Here is a 21,298-nt window from a genome sequence, read left to right as displayed (position 1 = left end):
CCCACACACACACACACCCTCTCTCCCCCCACACACACACACCTCTCCCCCACACACACACACACACCTCTCTCCCCCACACACACACACACACACACACCTCTCTCCCCCCACACACACACACACACACACACCTCTCTCCCCCACACACACACCTCTCTCCACACACACACACACCTCTCTCCACACACACACACACACACCTCTCTCCCACACACACACACCTCCATCACCATCTTAGTATGTTGTATGCCCCTCTTTGTGTTTGACTAAAATGTTGTAATATTTGTGTGTACAGCAGTATTTTAATAAAGAATACCAAAACATAGTGTGTTTGTCTTCTAGGTTCATGCTGGTGAGAAAATAGGATTGTGTTGTCAGTCAGTTTGCTAAGTGTGGTAACTCTCTTCTTTGCTTAAACATTTGAAATGTTTTGAATACATGCACGTGTCCGTTAGCCACTGAGTTCTTTGCACTATCATGCATGTTCTATAGAACTTCTACACCATAGCTCTGCATAGATTGGAATGGTGGACATTCAGCACCAGTCAAAGTCTGGACACCTACTCATTCAAGAGTTTATTTTCTACATTGTAGATTTAATAGTGAAGATCTCAAACTATGTAATCATTGAATCATGTAGTAACCCAAAAAAGTGTTAAATCAAAATATTTTAGATTATTCAAAGTAGCCACCCTTTTCCTTGATATGACAGCTTTGCACACTTGGTATTCTCTTGACCAGCTTCACCTGGAATGCTTTTCCAACAGTGTTGAAGGAGTTCCCACATATGCTGAGAACTTGTTGGCTGTTTTTCCTTCACTCTGCAGTCTAACTCATCCCAAACCATCTCAATGGGGTTGAGTTTGTGTGATTGTGGAGGACAGGTCAAATCAAATCAAATGTATTTATATAGCCCTTCGTACATCAGCTGATATCTCAAAGTGCTGTACAGAAACCCAGCCTAAAACCCCAAACAGCAAGCAATGCAGGTGTAGAAGCATGGTGGCTAGGAAAAACTCCCTAGAAAGGCCAAAACCTAGGAAGAAACCTAGAGAGGAACCAGGCTATGTGGGGTGGCCAGTCCTCTTCTGGCTGTGCCGGGTGGAGATTATAACAACATGGCCAAGATGTTCAAATGTTCATAAATGACCAGCATGGTCGTATAATAATAAGGCAGAACAGTTGAAACTGGAGTAGCAGCACGGTCAGGTGGACTGGGGACAGCAAGGAGTCATCATGTCAGGTAGTCCTGGGGCATGGTCCTAGGGCTCAGGTCAGTTGAAACTGGAGCAGCAGCACGGCCAGGTGGACTGGGGACAGCAAGGAGTCATCATTTCAGGTAGTCCTGGGGCAGGGTCCTAGGGCTCAGGTCCTCCGAGAGAAAGAAAGAGAGAATGAGAGAATTAGAGAATGCACACTTAGATTCACACAGGACACCGAATAGGACAGGAGAAGTACTCCAGATATAACAAACTGGCCCTAGCCCCCCGACACATAAACTACTGCAGCATAAATACTGGAGGCTGAGACAGGAGGGGTCAGGAGACACTGTGGCCCCATCCGAGGACACCCCCGGACAGGGACAAACAGGAAGGATATAACCCCACCCACTTTGCCAAAGCACAGCCCCCACACCACTAGAGGGACATCTTCAACCACCAACTTACCATCCTGAGACAAGGCTGAGTATAGCCCACAAAGATCTCCGCCATGGCACAACCCAAGGGGGGGGCGCCAACCCAGACAGGTCATCTGATGCAGCACTTCATCACTCTCCTTCTTGGTCAAATAGCCCTTACACAGCCTGGAGGGGTGTTTTCTGTCATCGTCCTGTTGAAAAACAGATGGGATGGTGTATCACTGCAGAATGCTGTGGTAGCCATGCTGGTCGTGTGTCTTGATTTCTAAATAAATCAGCGATGGTGTCGCCAGCAAACCACCCCCAAACAATCACACCTCCTCCTCCGTGCTTCACGGTGGGAACCACACATGCAGAGATCATCTGTTCATCTAGTCTGTGTCTCACAAAGACACGGCGGTTGGAACCAAAAATCTTAAAGTAATGATGGACTGTAATTTCTCTTTGCTTGTTTCGAGCTGTTCTTGCCATAATAGGGACTTATCTTCTGTTTACCACCCCTACCTTTTCCCAACACAACTGATTGGATGAAATGCATTAACAAAAATTAATTCCACAAATAAACTTTTAACAAGGCACACCTGTTAATTTAAATGCGTTCCAGATGACTACCTCATGAAGCTGGTTGAGAGAATGCCAAGAGTGTGCAAAGGGTGGCTATTTATATAAAATATATTTTGATTTGTTTAACACTTTTTGGTTACAACATAATTCCATATGTGTTATTTCATCAGTTTGATGTCTTCACTATTATTCTACAATGTAGAAAATTGTAAAAAAAAAAGAAGGAAAACCTTTGAATGAGATGGGGTGTCCAAACGTTTGACTGCTACTGTACATATATTGATTTAATGATCATTGACCGCAATTGAGCCTATATTTTTCTGCAGCCTTCCTTGACATAATCTCATGAGGTTAACATATTGTAAATAAATAGCTAAAACACTAATCCATAGTTTCCAATTAATACATTTTTCCAGCATACAAGTGTGTAGGAACATCATGGTCATCATCAGGGAATGATGGAGTGATATAGACAGGGAAAAGGGAATGATGGAGTGATATAGACAGGGAAAAGGGAATGATGGAGTGATATAGACAGGGAAAAGGGAATGATGGAGTGATATAGACAGGGAAAAGGGAATGATGGAGTGATATAGACAGGGAAAAGGGAATGATGGAATGATGGAAAAGGGAATGATGGAGTGATAGACAGGGAAAAGGGAATGATGGAGTGATATAGACAGGGAAAATGATGGAATGATGGAATGATGGATATAGACAGGGAAAAGGGAATGATGGAGTGATATAGACAGGGAAAAGGGAATGATGGAGTGATATAGACAGGGAAAAGGGAATGATGGAGTGATATAGACAGGGAAAAGGGAATGATGGAGTGATATAGACAGGGAAAATGGAATGATGGAGTGATATAGACAGGGAAAAGGGAATGATGGAGTGATATAGACAGGGAAAATGGAATGATGGAGACAGGGAAAATGGAATGATGGATAGACAGGGAAAATGGAATGATGGAGTGATATAGACAGGGAAAAGGGAATGATGGAGTGATATAGACAGGGAAAATGGAATGATGGAGTGATATAGACAGGGAAAATGGAATGATGGAGTGATATAGACAGGGAAAAGGAATGATGGAGTGATATAGACAGGGAAAATGGAATGATGGAGTGATATAGACAGGGAAAATGGAATGATGGAGTGATATAGACAGGGAAAATGGAATGATGGAGTGATATAGACAGGGAAAAGGGAATGATGGAGTGATATAGACAGGGAAAAGGGAATGATGGAGTGATATAGACAGGGAAAATGGAATGATGGAGTGATATAGAAAAGGGAAAATGGAATGAATGGGAGTGATATAGACAGGGAAAAGGGAAAATGGAATGATGGATGATGGAGTGATATAGACAGGGAAAATGGAATGATGGAGTGATATAGACAGGGAAAATGGAATGATGGAGTGATATAGACAGGGAAAATGGAATGATGGAGTGATATAGACAGGGAAAATGGAATGATGGTGAGATAAGTGGCAGGGTAAAGGACTGATGGAGTAGTTAGAGGAAGGGGTAAAGGACTGAGAGTAATGTATGACCATATTAGAGAGACCTATTTCCCTCAGATTACACAGATCCACAAAGAATTCGAAAACAAATCCAATTTTGATAAACTCCCATATCTACTGGGTGAAATTCCACAGTTTGCCATCACAGCAGCAAGATTTGTGACCTGTTGCCACGAGAAAAGGGCAACCAGTGAAGAACAGACACCATTGTAAATACAATCCATATTTATGCTTATTTATTTTATCTTGTGTCCTTTACCATTTGTACATTGTATATATATATATATACTATGACATTTGTAATGTCTTTATTGTTTTGAAACTTCTGTATGTGTAATGTTTACTGTTAATTTTTATTGTTTATTTCTCTTTATATATTAACTTTATATATTATCTACCTCACTTGCTTTGGCAATGTTAACACATGTTTCCCATGCCAATAAAGCCCTTGAATTGAATTGAATTGAGAGGGTAAAGGACTGATAGAGTAGTTAGAGGGAGTGGTCAGGCAGGTGTGTTTGTCCTCACGTCAGGGCCAGGCAGGCTCTTTCATGGCAGCTCCTCAAAGGTCCTGAGTGTTGCTGTGCTCCTGGTGTTCATGTAGCTAGAACAGACAAACCACACTATGAAAACATGACCAACTACAACCCATTGGACACTACCTACTGTCTTAGCCCAGACTGGTGAGTCTGTGTGTACACTGAACTGTAGTCCTTCCCATCCTTATCACACACAAACAGCTGGGTGTGTGCATTCATGTGTTTGTTACCTGTTGAGCCCGTGCCTCCAGCAGATCTCCCAGTGATTCCAGTAAGCCAGTGAAGGTGGGATGGGCTGAGGGGTTAGCCTCCCAGCATGGTGCTGTAACTACAGACAAACACACACCAGTTATACTCAAGCCAAGTCTCTCTATGAGGTGAGGAACTCTGCCTCGAGCCACCTGGAAACTGTAGGACATGAGATTCTCCAGGAGAAGAGGACACTTGGAGACACCTGGAGAGAGAAAGAGAGAAAGAAAGAGAGCAAATGATGTGTAGATAAACTTTTTGGCTCGTCTCTCTCTGCTCCTTGAACCCTGAGCTGGTGCTGCTTTCACTGCTGGACACACCAGTCAGTCAGTCAGTCAGTCAGTCAGTCAGTCAGTCAGTCAGTCAGTCAGTCAGTCAGTCAGTCAGTCAGTCAGTCAGTCAGTCAGTCAGTCAGTCAGTCAGTCAGTCAGTCAGTCAGTCAGTCAGTCAGTGAGTGAGTGAGTGAGTGAGTGAGTGAGTGAGTGAGTGAGTGAGTGAGTGAGTGAGTGAGTGAGTGAGTGAGTGAGTGAGTGAGCGAGCTGTGATTAGTGTGTTTTGGTAGTGCTAGTAGTCAATATAGAGTGATAGTTGACTTAAGGTTCTAATGCAGTGTTATCCCACTGATTGAATTAATGTTGTTTCCACGTCATTTCAACCCCAGAAATCTATGTGATGACGTTGAATCAACGTGGAAAACTGATTGGATTTGTAAAAAGTCAGCAACATACGGCCATTTGTTGTCTTTTCTCCCAATGTTTAACCAAATCCAATGACATGGTGATATTTGGTTGTTGATTTCATGATGAATTCACATCAGTTGACAACTCAACCAAATGTAAATCAAGCATAGTGTGTTTAGTGGTGTAAACTGGAGTTCAGTGTGTACAGATATGGAACTGAGCTGATTCTAAAAACACGCACTGTGAGTGTTTACATGAATCATAGAGAACTAGATACTCAGAACTACAGATTTGAGGATAATGTCACTCTTGCTCTTATTACAGATAATACCACAGAACATAAATTGATTGCAGAAGTGAGTCTATGTGTTTGCGTGCTTGAGGTTAATTTTGTAGATCCATAAGAGGAAATAAGAGTTAGGTCTGTTAGTGTTTCACTGACACCTTCTTGATGCACTTCACAGCATAGACATAGTCACTGAGTATTCAAAACATTAAGAACACCTGCTCTTTCCATGACATAGAAGGACCACATGAATAAAAATCCAAATCCAATTTTATTTGTCACATGCACATGTTCCATTATTAAGTGGCCAGTGATTTCAAGTCTATGTATATAGTGCAGCAGCATCTAAGGTGCAGGGCTACATAACTTGGTAGAAGCTGCCTAGTGGTGGCTATTTAACAGTCTGATGGCCTTGAGATAGAAGCTGTTTTTCAGTCTCTCGGTCCCAGCTTTGATGCACCTGTACTGACCTTGCCTAATGGATGATAGCGGGGTGAACAGGTAGTGGCTCGGTTGGTTGTTGTCCTTGATCTTTTAGGCCTTCCTGTGACATCGGGTGCTGTAGGTGTCCTGAAGGGCAGGTAGTTTGCCCCGGTGATGCGTTGGGCAGACCGCACCACCCTCTGGAGAGCCCTGCAGTTGTGGGCGATGCCGTTGCCTTACCAGGCTGTGATACAGACCGATAGGATGCTCTAAATTGTGCATCTGTAAAAGTTTGTGAGGGTTTTAGGTGCCAAGACAAATTTCTTCAGTCTCCTGAGGTTGAAGAGGCACTGTTGTGCCTTCTTCACCACACTGTCTGTGTGGTGAGTGTACACTGAGTGTACAAAACATTAGGAACACCTGCTCTTTCCATTACAAACTGACCAGGTGAATCCAGCTGAAAGCTATGACCCCTTATTGATATCACTTGTTAAATCCACTTCAATCAGTGTACATGAAGGGGAGGAGACAGGTTAAAGAATGGCGCCGGAAGTGGATTTATTTGTAACCAATTTGGCATATAATGAGTAGCAACCGTATTTTACGGCAAAAAAAGAGCTTCTGGATATAAGGACATCGATCACTCACCTTCGGATTAGACAAAGAGCTTTTGGATATCAGGACATCGATCACTCACCTTCGGATTAGACAAAGAGCTCCTGGATATCAGGACATCGATCACTCACCTTCGGATTAGACAAAGAGCTTCTGGATATCAGGACATCTATCACTCACCTTCGGATTAGACAAAGAGTTTTTGGATATCAGGACATCGATCACTCACCTTCGGATTAGACAAAGATTTTTTCTACAACAAGTACGATGCACAAGACATTCTCCAAACACCCCACAGGGCCGACATCCCCATTATTTGTAAGAGGAAGTGACGTAGGTACAGAGGACAAAGAGCCGGATGCCTGGTCAGGACCCGGAGAAGGCGACTGGGAAAGCTGCCGTACCGTCAATACTACTCGCCAAAGTGCAATCATCGGACAAGTTACTAGACAAGGTACGATCACGAATATCCTACCAATAGGACATCAAAAACTGTAATATCCTATGTTTCATGGAATCGTGGCTGAATGACGACATGGATATTCAGCTAGCGGGATATATGCTGCACCAACAAGATAGAACAGCACACTCCGGTAAAACGAGGGGGGTGGTCTGTGCATATTTGTAAACAACAGCTGGTGCAGGAAATCTAAGGAATTCTCTAGATTTTGCTCACCTGAAGTAGAGTATATTATGATAAATTGCAGGCCACGCTACTTGCCTTTGAGAGTTTTCAGCTATACTTTTTGTGGCTGTTTATTTACCAGCACAGACAGATGCTGGCACTAAGACCGCACTCAGTCAGCTGCATAAGGAAATAAGCAACACCATAGTACCCTCAAAGCTCATCACTAAGCTAAGGATCCTGGGACTAAACACCTCCCTCTGCAACTGGATCCTGGACTTCCTGACGGGCCGCCCCCAGGTAGGTAGGTAGCAACACATCTGATCCTCACCCACGACTGCGTGGCCATGCACGCCTCCAAACTCAGTCATCAAGTTTGCAGACGACACTACAGTGGTAGGCTTGATTACCAACGATGACGAGCCTACAGGGAGGAGGTGAGGGCCCTTGGAGTGTGGTGTCAGGAAAATAACCTTACACTCCACGTCAACAAAACAAAGGAGATGATCGTGGACTTCAGCAAACAGCAGAGGGAGCACCCCCCTATCCACATCGACGGGACAGTAGTGGAGAGGGTAGTAAGTTTTATGTTCCTCGGCGTACTCATCACGGACAAACTGAATTGCTCCACCCACACAGGTAGTGAGGAGAAGAAGACGCAGCAGTGCCTCTTCAACCTCAGGAGGCTGAAGAAATTAGTCTCGTCACCAAAAGCACTCTTTCACTTTTACAGATGCACAATCGAGAGCATCCTGTCGGGCTGTATCACCGCCTGTTACGGCAACTGCTCCGCCCACAACCGTAAGGCTCTCCAGAGGGTAGTGAGGTCGGCACAATGCATCACCGAGGGCAAACTACCTGCTCTCCAGGACACCTACACCACCCGATGTTACAGGAAGGCCATAAAGATCATCAAGGACAACAACCACCTGAGCCACTGCCTGTTCACCCCGCTATCATCCAGAAGGCGAGGTCAGTTCAGGTGCATCAAAGCAGGGACCGAGAGACTGAAAAACAGCATCTATCTCAAGGCCATCAGACTGTTAAACAGCCACCACTAAAATTGAGTGGCTGCTGCCAACATACTGACTCAACTCCAGCCACTTTAATATTGGAAAAGTTGATGTAAAAAATGTATCACTAGCCACTTTAAACAATGCCACTTAATATAATGTTTACATACTCTACATTACTCATCTCATATGTATATACTGTACTCGATACCATCTACTGCATCTTGCCTATGCCGTTCTGTACCATCACTCATTCATATATCTTTATGTACATATTCTTCATCCCTTTACACTTGTGTGTATAAGGTAGTTGTTGTGAAATTGTTAGGTTAAATTACTCGTTGGTTATTACTGAATTGTCGGAACTAGAAGCACAAGCATTTTGCTACACTCGCATTAACATCTGCGAACCATGTGTATTTGACAAATAAGATTTGATTTGATTTGATATGATAGTAGGTGCCAGGCGTACCGGTTTGTGTCAAGCACTGCAATGCTGATGTTTTTTCACACTCAACAGTTTCCCGTGTGTATCAAGAAAGGTCCACCACCCAAAGGCCATTCAGCCAATTTGACACAACTTTGGGAAGCATTGGAAACAACAACGGTCAGCATCCCTGTGTAGCGTATTTGACACCCTGTTCGGGCCATTCCCCGATCATTTGAGGCTGTTCTGAGGGCAAAAGGGTGGGGGTGGGGAGGGGGAGGCGCAACTCAATATTAGGAAGGTGTTCCTAATTTTTGGTGTACTCAGTGTAGACAGGATGTCTTATCAATGGAGACCTGTGTTTCCAAGTGTTTCCCCTATATTCATGCAAAATGGTTGCCTACTTTGGTTCAATGACTGGAAGTCTATGGCACTGCTAGCATGTCATTGCGCTAACGCTAGTAGCAATGTCATTACCCTTTCCACCACTGCTGAAAAAAATCATAGGGGAAACACTGATTTACCCAAAGCCCTGTGCAACTGAGTCTTGGACTTCCTGATGGTGATGAAGGTAGGCAACATTACCTCCTCCACACTGATAACATTACCTCCTCCACACTGATAACATTACCTCCTCCACACTGATAACATTACCTCCTCCACACTGATAACATTACCTCCTCGACATTGATTTTACAACACAGGGGCCCCACAAGGGTGCATCCGCAGTTCCTGCCTATACTCCCGGTATACCTACGATAGCGTAGCCTCACACAGTTCCTGCCTATACTCCCTGTATACCTACGATAGCGTAGCCTCACACAGTTCCTGCCTATACTCCCGGTATACCTACGATAGCGTAGCCTCACACAGTTCCTGCCTATACTCCCTGTATACCTACGATAGCGTAGCCTCACACAGTTCCTGCCTATACTCCCGGTATACCTACGATAGCGTAGCCTCACACAGTTCCTGCCTATACTCCCTGTATACCTACGATAGCGTAGCCTCACACAGTTCCTGCCTATACTCCCTGTATACCTACGATAGCGTAGCCTCACACAGTTCCTGCCTATACTCCCGGTATACCTACGATAGCGTAGCCTCACACAGTTCCTGCCTATACTCCCGGTATACCTACGATAGCGTAGCCTCACACAGTTCCTGCCTATACTCCCGGTATACCTACGATAGCGTAGCGTCACACAGTTCCTGCCTATACTCCCGGTATACCTACGATAGCGTAGCCTCACACAGTTCCTGCCTATACTCCCGGTATACCTACGATAGCGTAGCGTCACACAGTTCCTGCCTATACTCCCTGTATACCTACGATAGCGTAGCCTCACACAGTTCCTGCCTATACTCCCTGTATACCTACGATAGCGTAGCCTCACACAGTTCCTGCCTATACTCCCTGTATACCTACGATAGCGTAGCCTCACACAGTTCCTGCCTATACTCCCTGTATACCTACGATAGCGTAGCCTCACACAGTTCCTGCCTATACTCCCTGTATACCTACGATATCGTAGCCTCACACAGTTCCTGCCTATACTCCCTGTATACCTACGATAGCGTAGCCTCACACAGTTCCTGCCTATACTCCCTGTATACCTACGATAGCGTAGCCTCAGACAGTTCCTGCCTATACTCCCTGTATACCTACGATAGCGTAGCCTCACACAGTTCCTGCCTATACTCCCTGTATACCTACGATAGCGTAGCCTCACACAGTTCCTGCCTATACTCCCTGTATACCTACGATAGCGTAGCCTCACACAGTTCCTGCCTATACTCCCGGTATACCTACGATAGCGTAGCCTCACACAGTTCCTGCCTATACTCCCTGTATACCTACGATAGCGTAGCCTCACACAGTTCCTGCCTATACTCCTGGTATACCTACGATAGCGTAGCCTCACACAGTTCCTGCCTATACTCCCGGTATACCTACGATAGCGTAGCCTCACACAGTTCCTGCCTATACTCCCGGTATACCTACGATAGCGTAGCCTCACACAGTTCCTGCCTATACTCCCTGTATACCTACGATAGCGTAGCCTCACACAGTTCCTGCCTATACTCCCGGTATACCTACGATAGCATAGCCTCACACAGTTCCTGCCTATACTCCCTGTATACCTACGATAGCGTAGCCTCACACAGTTCCTGCCTATACTCCCGGTATACCTACGATAGCGTAGCCTCACACAGTTCCTGCCTACACTCCCTGTATACCTACGATAGCGTAGCCTCACACAGTTCCTGCCTATACTCCCTGTATACCTACGATAGCGTAGCCTCACACAGTTCCTGCCTATACTCCCGGTATACCTACGATAGCGTAGCCTCACACAGTTCCTGCCTATACTCCCTGTATACCTACGATAGCGTAGCCTCACACAGTTCCTGCCTATACTCCCGGTATACCTACGATAGCGTAGCCTCACACAGTTCCTGCCTATACTCCCGGTATACCTACGATAGCGTAGCCTCACACAGTTCCTGCCTATACTCCCGGTATACCTACGATAGCGTAGCCTCACACAGTTCCTGCCTATACTCCCTGTATACCTACGATAGCGTAGCCTCACACAGTTCCTGCCTATACTCCCTGTATACCTACGATAGCGTAGCCTCACACAGTTCCAACTACATCATCAAATTCGCTAAACGACACGACAGTATTAGGCCTGATTACCAACAACGACGAGACGGCCTACACGGAGGAGGTAGGCACTATGATAGTGTGGTGGCAGGTAAACAACCTCTCCCTCAATGTCAGAAAAACAAAGGAGCTGATTGTGGACTTCAGGAGGGACCAGGCTGGACACGCCCTGAACCTCATCAATGGGGCCACCGTGGAGACGGTCAAAAACATAATCAGAGTACACATCTCTGAGGAGCTCAGATGGTCAAACCACACAGACACCGCCGTGAAGATGGCTCGACAGTGACTGTTCAACCTCAGAATGCTGAAGAAATTTGGCCTGTCCCCGAGGGGATACTGCCGGGCTGCATCACATCCTGGTACGGCAACTCCAGCACCCCGGACCGCAAGGCACTACAGACAGTGGTACGCTCAGCCCAACGCACCATTAGGTGCACACTGCTTGCCCTCCAGGACACCATTAGGTGCACACTGCTTGCCCTCCAGGACACCATTAGGTGCACACTGCTTGCCCTCCAGGACACCATTAGGTGCACACTGCTGGCCCTCCAGGACACCATTAGGTGCACACTGCTTGCCCTCCAGGACACCATTAGGTGCACACTGCTGGCCCTCCAGGACACCATTAGGTGCACACTGCTTGCCCTCCAGGACACCATTAGGTGCACACTGCTTGCCCTCCAGGACACCATTAGGTGCACACTGCTGGCCCTCCAGGACACCATTAGGTGCACACTGCTTGCCCTCCAGGACACCATTAGGTGCACACTGCTGGCCCTCCAGGACACCATTAGGTGCACACTGCTGGCCCTCCAGGACACCATTAGGTGCACACTGCTGGCCCTCCAGGACACCATTAGGTGCACACTGCTTGCCCTCCAGGACACCATTAGGTGCACACTGCTTGCCCTCCAGGACACCATTAGGTGCACACTGCTTGCCCTCCAGGACACCATTAGGTGCACACTGCTTGCCCTCCAGGACACCATTAGGTGCACACTGCTTGCCCTCCAGGACACCATTAGGTGCACACTGCTTGCCCTCCAGGACACCATTAGGTGCACACTGCTTGCCCTCCAGGACACCATTAGGTGCACACTGCTTGCCCTCCAGGACACCTACAACACCAGGTGTCGCAGGAAGGCCAGGAAGATCATCAGGGAACCCCAAGGCAGGGCCTCTGATGGTCATAGTGGAGTACTGTAGGCACGGAAACCTCTCCACCTACCTGAAAAGCAAGAGAGACGTGTTCCTGCTCAACAGTGTGTTGAGACAGACAGGCAGGCAGCCAGACGGATACTCACAGCCTTTTCTTACAGACCTCTAGATTATTAGATTCAATTAGAGAGTTTAATAGTCACATGTACAGGGTTGCAGATGTAATTACAGGGTACAGTGACACTCTTGAGCACCAACATGCAGGGGAAAGTGAAATAAACAATACAAATTATACAAATAGATAAGGATAAAAATAGAAATAACAATACGTGGCAACAATAAATGCCCATTGGGGTGGGGGCAGGGTAAATGTCTGTTGGGGGTGGGGGCAGGGTAAATGTCTGTTGGGGGTGGGGGCAGGGTAAATGTCTGTTGGGGGTGGGGGCAGGGTAAATATCTGTTGGGGGTGGGGGCAGGGTAAATGTCTGTTGGGGGTGGGGGCAGGGTAAATGTCTGTTGGGGGGTGGGGGCAGGGTAAATGTCTGTTGGGGGGTGGGGGCAGGGTAAATGTCTGTTGGGGGGTGGGGGCAGGGTAAATGTCTGTTGGGGGTGGGGGCAGGGTAAATGTCTGTTGGGGGTGGGGGCAGGGTAAATGTCTGTTGGGGGTGGGGGCAGGGTAAATGTCTGTTGGGGGTGGGGGTGGGAAATGTCCATATGGGGAGCAGCGGGGGGCAGGTAGTTGACTAGTGGTGGCAGTTCAGAAGCCTGATGGTCTGGGGGCAGAAGCTATTGGCCCGTCTTACAGTTTTTGCCATGTTGCTCCTATACTGCCCGCGTCTGAGTGATGGAAAAGGGCCAATAGCAACAATCCATGGTTCGGGTGACTGGGCCTTGGTGCAGGCTCACAGCAGCTTGACCACATTCATCAGAGCCTTGTGCTCACTGTGAGTAGCCCCCTCTGGTGGACAGCAGTCAGGACAACACATTATAAATACAGCACATGCCTCAGTCATTATGGTAGTAAAGTACAGTCATGTTATATTCTATTCACTTTTGTATTACTCTACTCTATTCTGAACGGCCCTCATTTGTTCTTAGATATCATGACTGAGGTATAATGAACATAAGGAAGCATGCACCTTTAATAATGAACATAAGAAGCAGGTACCTTCATGAACATAAGGAAGCATGTACCTTTATGAACATAAGGAAGCATGTACCTTTATGAACACAAGGAATCAGGTACCTTTATGAACATAAGGAAGCATGTACCTTTATGAACACAAGGAAGCAGGTACCTTTATGAACACAAGGAAGCAGGTACCTTTATGAACATAAGGAAGCAGGTACCTTTATGAACATAAGGAAGCAGGTACCTTTATGAACATAAGGAAGCAGGTACCTTTATGAACATAAGGAAGCAGGTACCTTTATGAACATAAGGAAGCATGTACCTTTATGAACACAAGGAAGCATGTACCTTTATGAACACAAGGAAGCAGGTACCTTTATGAACACAAGGAATCAGGTACCTTTATGAACATAAGGAAGCATGTACCTTTATGAACACAAGGAAGCAGGTACCTTTATGAACACAAGGAAGCAGGTACCTTTATGAACATAAGGAAGCAGGTACCTTTATGAACATAAGGAAGCAGGTACCTTTATGAACATAAGGAAGCATGTACCTTTATGAACACAAGGAAGCAGGTACCTTTATGAACACAAGGAAGCAGGTACCTTTATGAACATAAGGAAGCAGGTACCTTTATGAACATAAGGAAGCAGGTACCTTTATGAACATAAGAAAGCAGGTACCTTTATGAACATAAGGAAGCAGGTACCTGTATGAACATAAGGAAGCAGGTACCTTTATGAACATAATGAAGCAGGTACCTTTATGAACATAAGAAGCAGGTACCTTTATGAACATAAGGAAGCAGGTACCTTTGAGCATCTTGACAGCCAGAGTTCCGCAGCCTGTAGAGTTGTAGATGCCAAAGGCAGACACCTGCATGACCTTCCCAAAGGACTCATGGTCCAGAGGTTCCTCTGGAAGGACACAGAGACAGAATCAGAACACAATCTCCTTAGCTATTTGTTTCTCAAATGGTGGGTTGGAACCTAAAAGTGTGTCGTGGTTTAACACTGGGCGGTGGCAGTCTGTCAGAGTCAATGTTTTGTTAAATCTTTACGGTCATGAGAAAGTTCAGAAGGCTTTAGGTGGGAACCACCTAGATGTTATAAAGTTAAGTTGAAATTCAACAAGACTTTATTAAAACTACATTATCTGTATATCCAACAAGCCCAATGAGTCAATGAACTCAGATCACACCCAAGCCAGACCTGATTACTTACAGTAAACACAGCTCCCACCCTGGCACAACACAGATAATGCTGATTACATGGGACACTCCTAGTCATCTCTGAGGCAGATGAGAAAGTGATCTTATCTATTTTCAATCTTACAGTTTTTCTCAGTCGCTTTGGTGCATTTTTCACATCATTCCTAACATGTGCAAAATAATAAGTGCATTTCTCAGAACAATTTGTACAAACTGCAATATACAATAGATATGTTTCTAAAGCTAGTCAGTCACTAAAAATCCTTAGTACATCTCTCAAAAGTAAATATTCATGCCAATGATCATGTCAGGGTCATCAGAATGATAAGTCATTCAGTCATTGTTCACGAACAAGGTCGTCAAAATGTTTAGGCATGTTGTCAATGTAACTGTGTACTTTGACAGTATTACCTGATGTAAACTTAGGCTACAGTTCGGATGACCGTTACTGTATTGAAAATGCACAAGGCTGCACTTCTATGGCATATATCAATTTCAACAGTACCATTTACATATTACTGTATGTGGGGTATTGATGGAAAGAGACTGGACAACCCAAGGGGCACAAAGGAAAAAAAACTAAATTAGAAAGAAACACAGGAAACCACCCCTAAGGCACAACTTTGCCCGCAGCACTGTTGTGCTGCCTCTACACATCCAGACGTTCCTGTCTGTCGGCCCACATATTCTCATCCACATCACACAGGATATTTTCCCTTCCAATGCAACGTGGAAAGAATCTTTTGGAATGCCTTATCCATCCTCTGCAGGCGTCTACTGTGATGTCCTCACATGCTGCATCCATTGCAGCCAGCAGGGTCATCTGTGTGTGTGGCTGACGATCGTACACCTTCCACCTCCATGCTGAAAATAACTCCCCAATTGGGTTAAGGAATGGTGAATAAGGTGGGAGGAATTCTATGAGCATCCTCGGGTGGGTCACAAACCATTGCCTTATGATGTTTGATCGATGGAAACTCACATTATCACAAATGACCACATACTTTGGCAAATCCTCTCTAAACAGACCCCTCTCATCATCAGAGATGAGAGCCCTGTAGAGAGTCTCTAAAAAGTTGAGTAGATGCTGGGTGTTGTATGGCTCTATAAGGGGGATATGGGTTAGGACACCATGCTCCGAAATAGCAGCACACATGGTGATATTTCCTCCCCGTTGGCCTGGCAAATCCACAGTAGCTCTGTGACCGATGCTATTCTGACCCCGCCTTCTGCATTTGGTCAGGTTGAAGCCAGCCTCATCCACGTATACAAAGTTGTGAGAGGGTTCACTTGATTCCAACTCCATTATACGCTATATCCCAGAACACACAGTTGAATTTGTTTTGGTAAGGAAGAGTGACAAAATGTACATATATTGCATGTTCCTTCCACAGCAATGGAAATGTGTGCAGTTTATGCTTACTGTACTATGTATCACTATAAAATGTTGCTGTAAAGTAGTTACATATGTTTTACCTGTACATACTGGTACCGTAGCTCCTTAACTCTGTCCTCATTCCTTTGGAATGGTACACGGTACAGCTGTTTCATACTCATCTGGTTTCTATGCAGCACCCTGTCGATGGTTGAGATGCTAACCGTATGGATGTTTTCAAAGACATCGTTGTCTTCTATAATGGTCCTTTGTATTTCCCTGAGTCTCATGGCATTGTTTGCTCGGACCATGGTGCAAATAGCCTCCTCCTGTTGAGGTGTGAAAAGGTGTCCTCTGCCACCGGTTTGAGGTAATCTTGCAGTCCTATGTGGGGAAAAATGCAGTGATGCATCGCACACTTTCACATAGACAAAAACTATGCGAACACACATTTTACTGTAAAACATACAGGTGGGTGCATGTAAGGTGCAGTATGTATCTGTATAGAGTATATTTCTGTCTGCTGTGAAATACAAGTGGACTACTGTAATATGAAGCATTGTAGGAAGTATACAGTATACTGCTCATATACAGTAACAATGCACTGTACATTGATGGACATACCTATTCTCTCTCCGAAACGTTTGAACTATTGAGGACACGGTTGATCTCCCAATATTAGGCTGCACCCTTCGACCCGCCTCAGCCATTGTAAGGCCATGATTGACAACATGGTCTACAATAGTGGCCCTTATGTCATCAGATATGCGCCTACGTCCTCTTCTGCCTCTTCCCCTGTTTTGCCTTCCACCACGCATCCCTGTTCCTCTTCTTCCTCCTCTTGGCTGTTGACCCTGTTCGTTTCCTGGTCCATCCATTATTGGAAAATTGCAACTCTGTGTTGTGGTCGGTCTATATATGCTTGGCAATTGATTCTTCATGAGATGCACCTTTGAGCAATTTAGACAACTGGTTGATTGTTGGTTGAACTAACACTTTACATTCCTTCATGAGTGAGGGTCAAATTCACGTTTTTGTACAAAAGGTCTAATAGAAATGTGTAAAACTATGCTTGACAGTTTATGACAAATAGTTCAACAATTTTGCATGTAATGGCTTATGCAAGGAACTAATGCCTAGATGTTTTGAGGGGTAAGACTATTCAACAGAGAACCATCTACAATATTTTGATCAACATGACATGAGCAATTGATAATGTGGAAAAAAGCTGACACTTGTACATTATCAATTGCAATTTGTTCAAAGGAATAAGAAATTGCTTTAATAATGTGCACAAGTGACTAGATGATTTGGAATTTGTACAAGTAGTATCAAGAATTGCACTTTTGATCTAAGAAATGCACCAAAGTGACTGAGAAAAACTGTAATCATCTCCTCTTTCCAGAAGAGAGTGACCACCAGACAGGTACAGGTGAGAGTAAGGATCTCCAGAGACAGGCCCTCTGACGAGTCTACACACAGACAGAAAGAGAGAGAGGGAGAGAGAGAGAAAGAGAGAGAGAGAGACAGACAGAAAGATAGTGAGAGAAAGAGAGAGAAAGAGAGAGAGAAAGTGAGAGAGAAAGAGAGAGAGAGAGAAAGAGAGAGAGAGAGAGAGAGAGAGAGACAGAAAGATAGTGAAAGAAAGAGAGAGAGAGAAAGTGAGAGAGAGAAAGTGAGAGAGAAAGAGAGAGATAAAGAGAGAGAGAGAAAGTGAGAGAGAGAGAGAGAGAGAGAGAGAGAGAGAGAGGGAAAGTGTGTGTGAGAGAGAGAGAGGGAAAGTGTGTGAGAGAGAGAGAGAGAGAGAGAGAGAGAGAGAGAGAGAGAGAGAGAGAGAGAGAGGGGATAGCCCAAGTTTACAGGGCAGCCAGGAGTGTTTCTGAAGATATAGAAATAGCCTCAGTTGACAGGGCAGCAGAGTGGGGCTTCTGAAGATATAGAAATAGCCTCAGTTGACAGGGCAGCAGAGTGAGGCTTCTGAAGATATAGAAATAGCCTCAGTTGACAGGGCAGCAGAGTAGGGCTTCTGAAGATATAGAAATAGCCTCAGTTGACAGGGCAGCAGAGTAGGGCTTCTGAAGATATAGAAATAGCCTCAGTTGACGGGGCAGCAGAGTAGGGCTTCTGAAGATATAGAAATAGCCTCAGTTGACAGGGCAGCAGAGTGGGGCTTCTGAAGATATAGAAATAGCCTCAGTTGACGGGGCAGCAGAGTAGGGCTTCTGAAGATATAGAAATAGCCTCAGTTGACAGGGCAGCAGAGTGGGGCTTCTGAAGATATAGAAATAGCCTCAGTTGACAGGGCAGCAGAGTGGGGCTTATGAAGATATAGAAATAGCCTCAGTTGACAGGGCAGCAGAGTGGGGCTTATGAAGATATAGAAATAGCCTCAGTTGACGGGGCAGCAGAGTGAGGCTTCTGAAGATATAGAAATAGCCTCAGTTGACAGGGCAGCAGAGTAGGGCTTATGAAGATATAGAAATAGCCTCAGTTGACAGGGCAGCAGAGTGGGGCTTATGAAGATATAGAAATAGCCTCAGTTGATGGGGCAGCAGAGTGAGGCTTCTGAAGATATAGAAATAGCCTCAGTTGACAGGGCAGCAGAGTAGGGCTTCTGAAGATATAGAAATAGCCTCAGTTGACAGGGCAGCAGAGTAGGGCTTATGAAGATATAGAAATAGCCTCAGTTGACATGGCAGCAGAGTAGGGCTTATGAAGATATAGAAATAGCCTCAGTTGACAGGGCAGCAGAGTGGGGCTTATGAAGATATAGAAATAGCCTCAGTTGACGGGGCAGCAGAGTGGGGCTTATGAAGATATAGAAATAGCCTCAGTTGACAGGGCAGCAGAGTGGGGCTTATGAAGATATAGAAATAGCCTCAGTTGACGGGGCAGCAGAGTGGGGCTTATGAAGATATAGAAATAGCCTCAGTTGACGGGGCAGCAGAGTGAGGCTTCTGAAGATATAGAAATAGCCTCAGTTGACAGGGCAGCAGAGTAGGGCTTCTGAAGATATAGAAATAGCCTCAGTTGACAGGGCAGCAGAGTAGGGCTTCTGAAGATATAGAAATAGCCTCAGTTGACAGGGCAGCAGAGTAGGGCTTCTGAAGATATAGAAATAGCCTCAGTTGACAGGGCAGCAGAGTAGGGCTTATGAAGATATAGAAATAGCCTCAGTTGACGGGGCAGCAGAGTGGGGCTTCTGAAGATATAGAAATAGCCTCAGTTGACAGGGCAGCAGAGTAGGGCTTATGAAGATATATAAATAGCCTCAGTTGACAGGGCAGCAGAGTAGGGCTTATGAAGATATAGAAATAGCCTCAGTTGACAGGGCAGCAGAGTAGGGCTTCTGAAGATATAGAAATAGCCTCAGTTGACAGGGCAGCAGAGTAGGGCTTCTGAAGATATAGAAATAGCCTCAGTTGACAGGGCAGCAGAGTAGGGCTTATGAAGATATAGAAATAGCCTCAGTTGACGGGGCAGCAGAGTGGGGCTTCTGAAGATATAGAAATAGCCTCAGTTGACAGGGCAGCAGAGTAGGGCTTATGAAGATATATAAATAGCCTCAGTTGACAGGGCAGCAGAGTAGGGCTTATGAAGATATAGAAATAGCCTCAGTTGACAGGGCAGCAGAGTGGGGCTTCTGAAGATATAGAAATAGCCTCAGTTGACGGGGCAGCAGAGTGGGGCTTCTGAAGATATAGAAATAGCCTCAGTTGACAGGGCAGCAGAGTGGGGCTTATGAAGATATAGAAATAGCCTCAGTTGACGGGGCAGCAGAGTGGGGCTTATGAAGATATAGAAATAGCCTCAGTTGACGGGGCAGCAGAGTGGGGCTTCTGAAGATATAGAAATAGCCTCAGTTGACAGGGCAGCAGAGTGGGGCTTATGAAGATATAGAAATAGCCTCAGTTGACAGGGCAGCAGAGTGGGGCGCTTCCGAAAGGAAATCAAAAAGGGAGACAGCTTCCTTCCTGACTTATCAGAACACAACAACACTCAGCCACTCCTCTCCATGGTCAGGCTAGGGAGCATCCGCTGCTGCTGCCCAGGGAAGAGCCCTCCAAACGGGGCGTGATGACACAGACGACTAGCCTATACTGGAAAGGGAGGGGCCAAGGCTCTCTAAATGAGGAACAGAACTGTGATATAAACCTTCAAAATGTGTTCTGGGAAAATCTATCAAGACTAAGACCAAGTAAACAGTATGCAGCATTGTCTTCATACTGTATCTTGTTATAATAAATTAGTGCAATATGCATACATTTAATAATCTAATGGTAGGTATCACAACAATGTGTCCACAGACATAGAAATGCCCTTATATGGAAGAAACACATCTTGGGTGGTTATAGAAAGAGAGAAGAGAGAGAGTTTAATGTATTCCAGAGTTACTATTGGTTAGTGGATCCTTACTGTGAACCCAGATGTAGGTGGAGCCCACAGCAGAGCCTCTCTCATTGGTGGCCTGGCTGGTGTACAGACCCTGTTCCTTCACTGTGATTCGGTCAATGTGGAGGGTCCTGCTCATGAGAAACAGAACATGTCACGGTCATTTTACAACACTAACTTCAGAGGTCAATCTCTATAGTCTGAAGAGGATTCCATCTCCTTTTCATTCAGGCAGTACAGATGAAGAGGATTCAGAAGGAACCCAACCTCCACTGAATAGTAAAAAGCCCTGTGTATCTTACCTGAGCACTGTGTATCTTACCTGAGCACTGTGTATCTTACCTGAGCACTATGTATCTTACCTGAGCACTGTGTATCTTACCTGAGTCCTGCAGAAGAGAGTGTTGGTCCTTGTACCATGTGATGAGGGGGTGTGGCACACGCCGTGGGCGAGGCAGCTGAGTGTCACTGAACCACTGGCAGAGTCTGTAACAGCACTGGAGTCTTCAGTACTGTAGGGGAACACACACAATGAGTGTGTGTGTGTGTGTGTGTGTGTGTGTTTATGTGGAGGTGTGTGTGTGTGTGTGTGAGTGAGTGAGTGAGTGTGAAGGTGTGGAGGTGTGTGTGCGTGTGTGTGTTGTTAATAACCCAATGGCCAAGGTCCAATGAGAAAAGAGGTCATCACTGCACCACATTCATAAGTCATACAGTAGTCCTCTGAATAGATCATACAGTAGTCCTCTGAATAGGTCATACAGTA

The 21,298-nt window shown here is 45.5% G+C and overlaps 2 long non-coding RNA genes across 2 annotated transcripts; both read right to left on the bottom strand.

Annotated features, from left to right (window-relative positions):
- Positions 1–645: 645 nt before the first annotated feature.
- On the bottom strand, positions 646–5,886 carry LOC135563751 (uncharacterized). Its single transcript, XR_010460462.1, has 4 exons — positions 4,504–5,886; positions 4,263–4,338; positions 1,671–1,833; positions 646–1,375 (listed from the first exon to the last, which is right to left on the bottom strand). It is a non-coding gene; the product is annotated as an uncharacterized LOC135563751 (long non-coding RNA).
- A 78-nt stretch (positions 5,887–5,964) lies between these two features.
- Positions 5,965–20,663, bottom strand: LOC135563752 (uncharacterized). The gene is made up of 3 exons (XR_010460463.1): positions 20,560–20,663; positions 14,371–14,475; positions 5,965–6,706 (listed from the first exon to the last, which is right to left on the bottom strand). It is a non-coding gene; the product is annotated as an uncharacterized LOC135563752 (long non-coding RNA).
- Between the last annotated feature and the right edge of the window lie 635 nt (positions 20,664–21,298).

Source organism: Oncorhynchus nerka, linkage group LG22 (genome assembly GCF_034236695.1).
Source record: "Oncorhynchus nerka isolate Pitt River linkage group LG22, Oner_Uvic_2.0, whole genome shotgun sequence".
Classification (NCBI taxonomy): domain Eukaryota; kingdom Metazoa; phylum Chordata; class Actinopteri; order Salmoniformes; family Salmonidae; genus Oncorhynchus; species Oncorhynchus nerka.
This window is presented reverse-complemented; position numbering and strand designations above follow the sequence as displayed.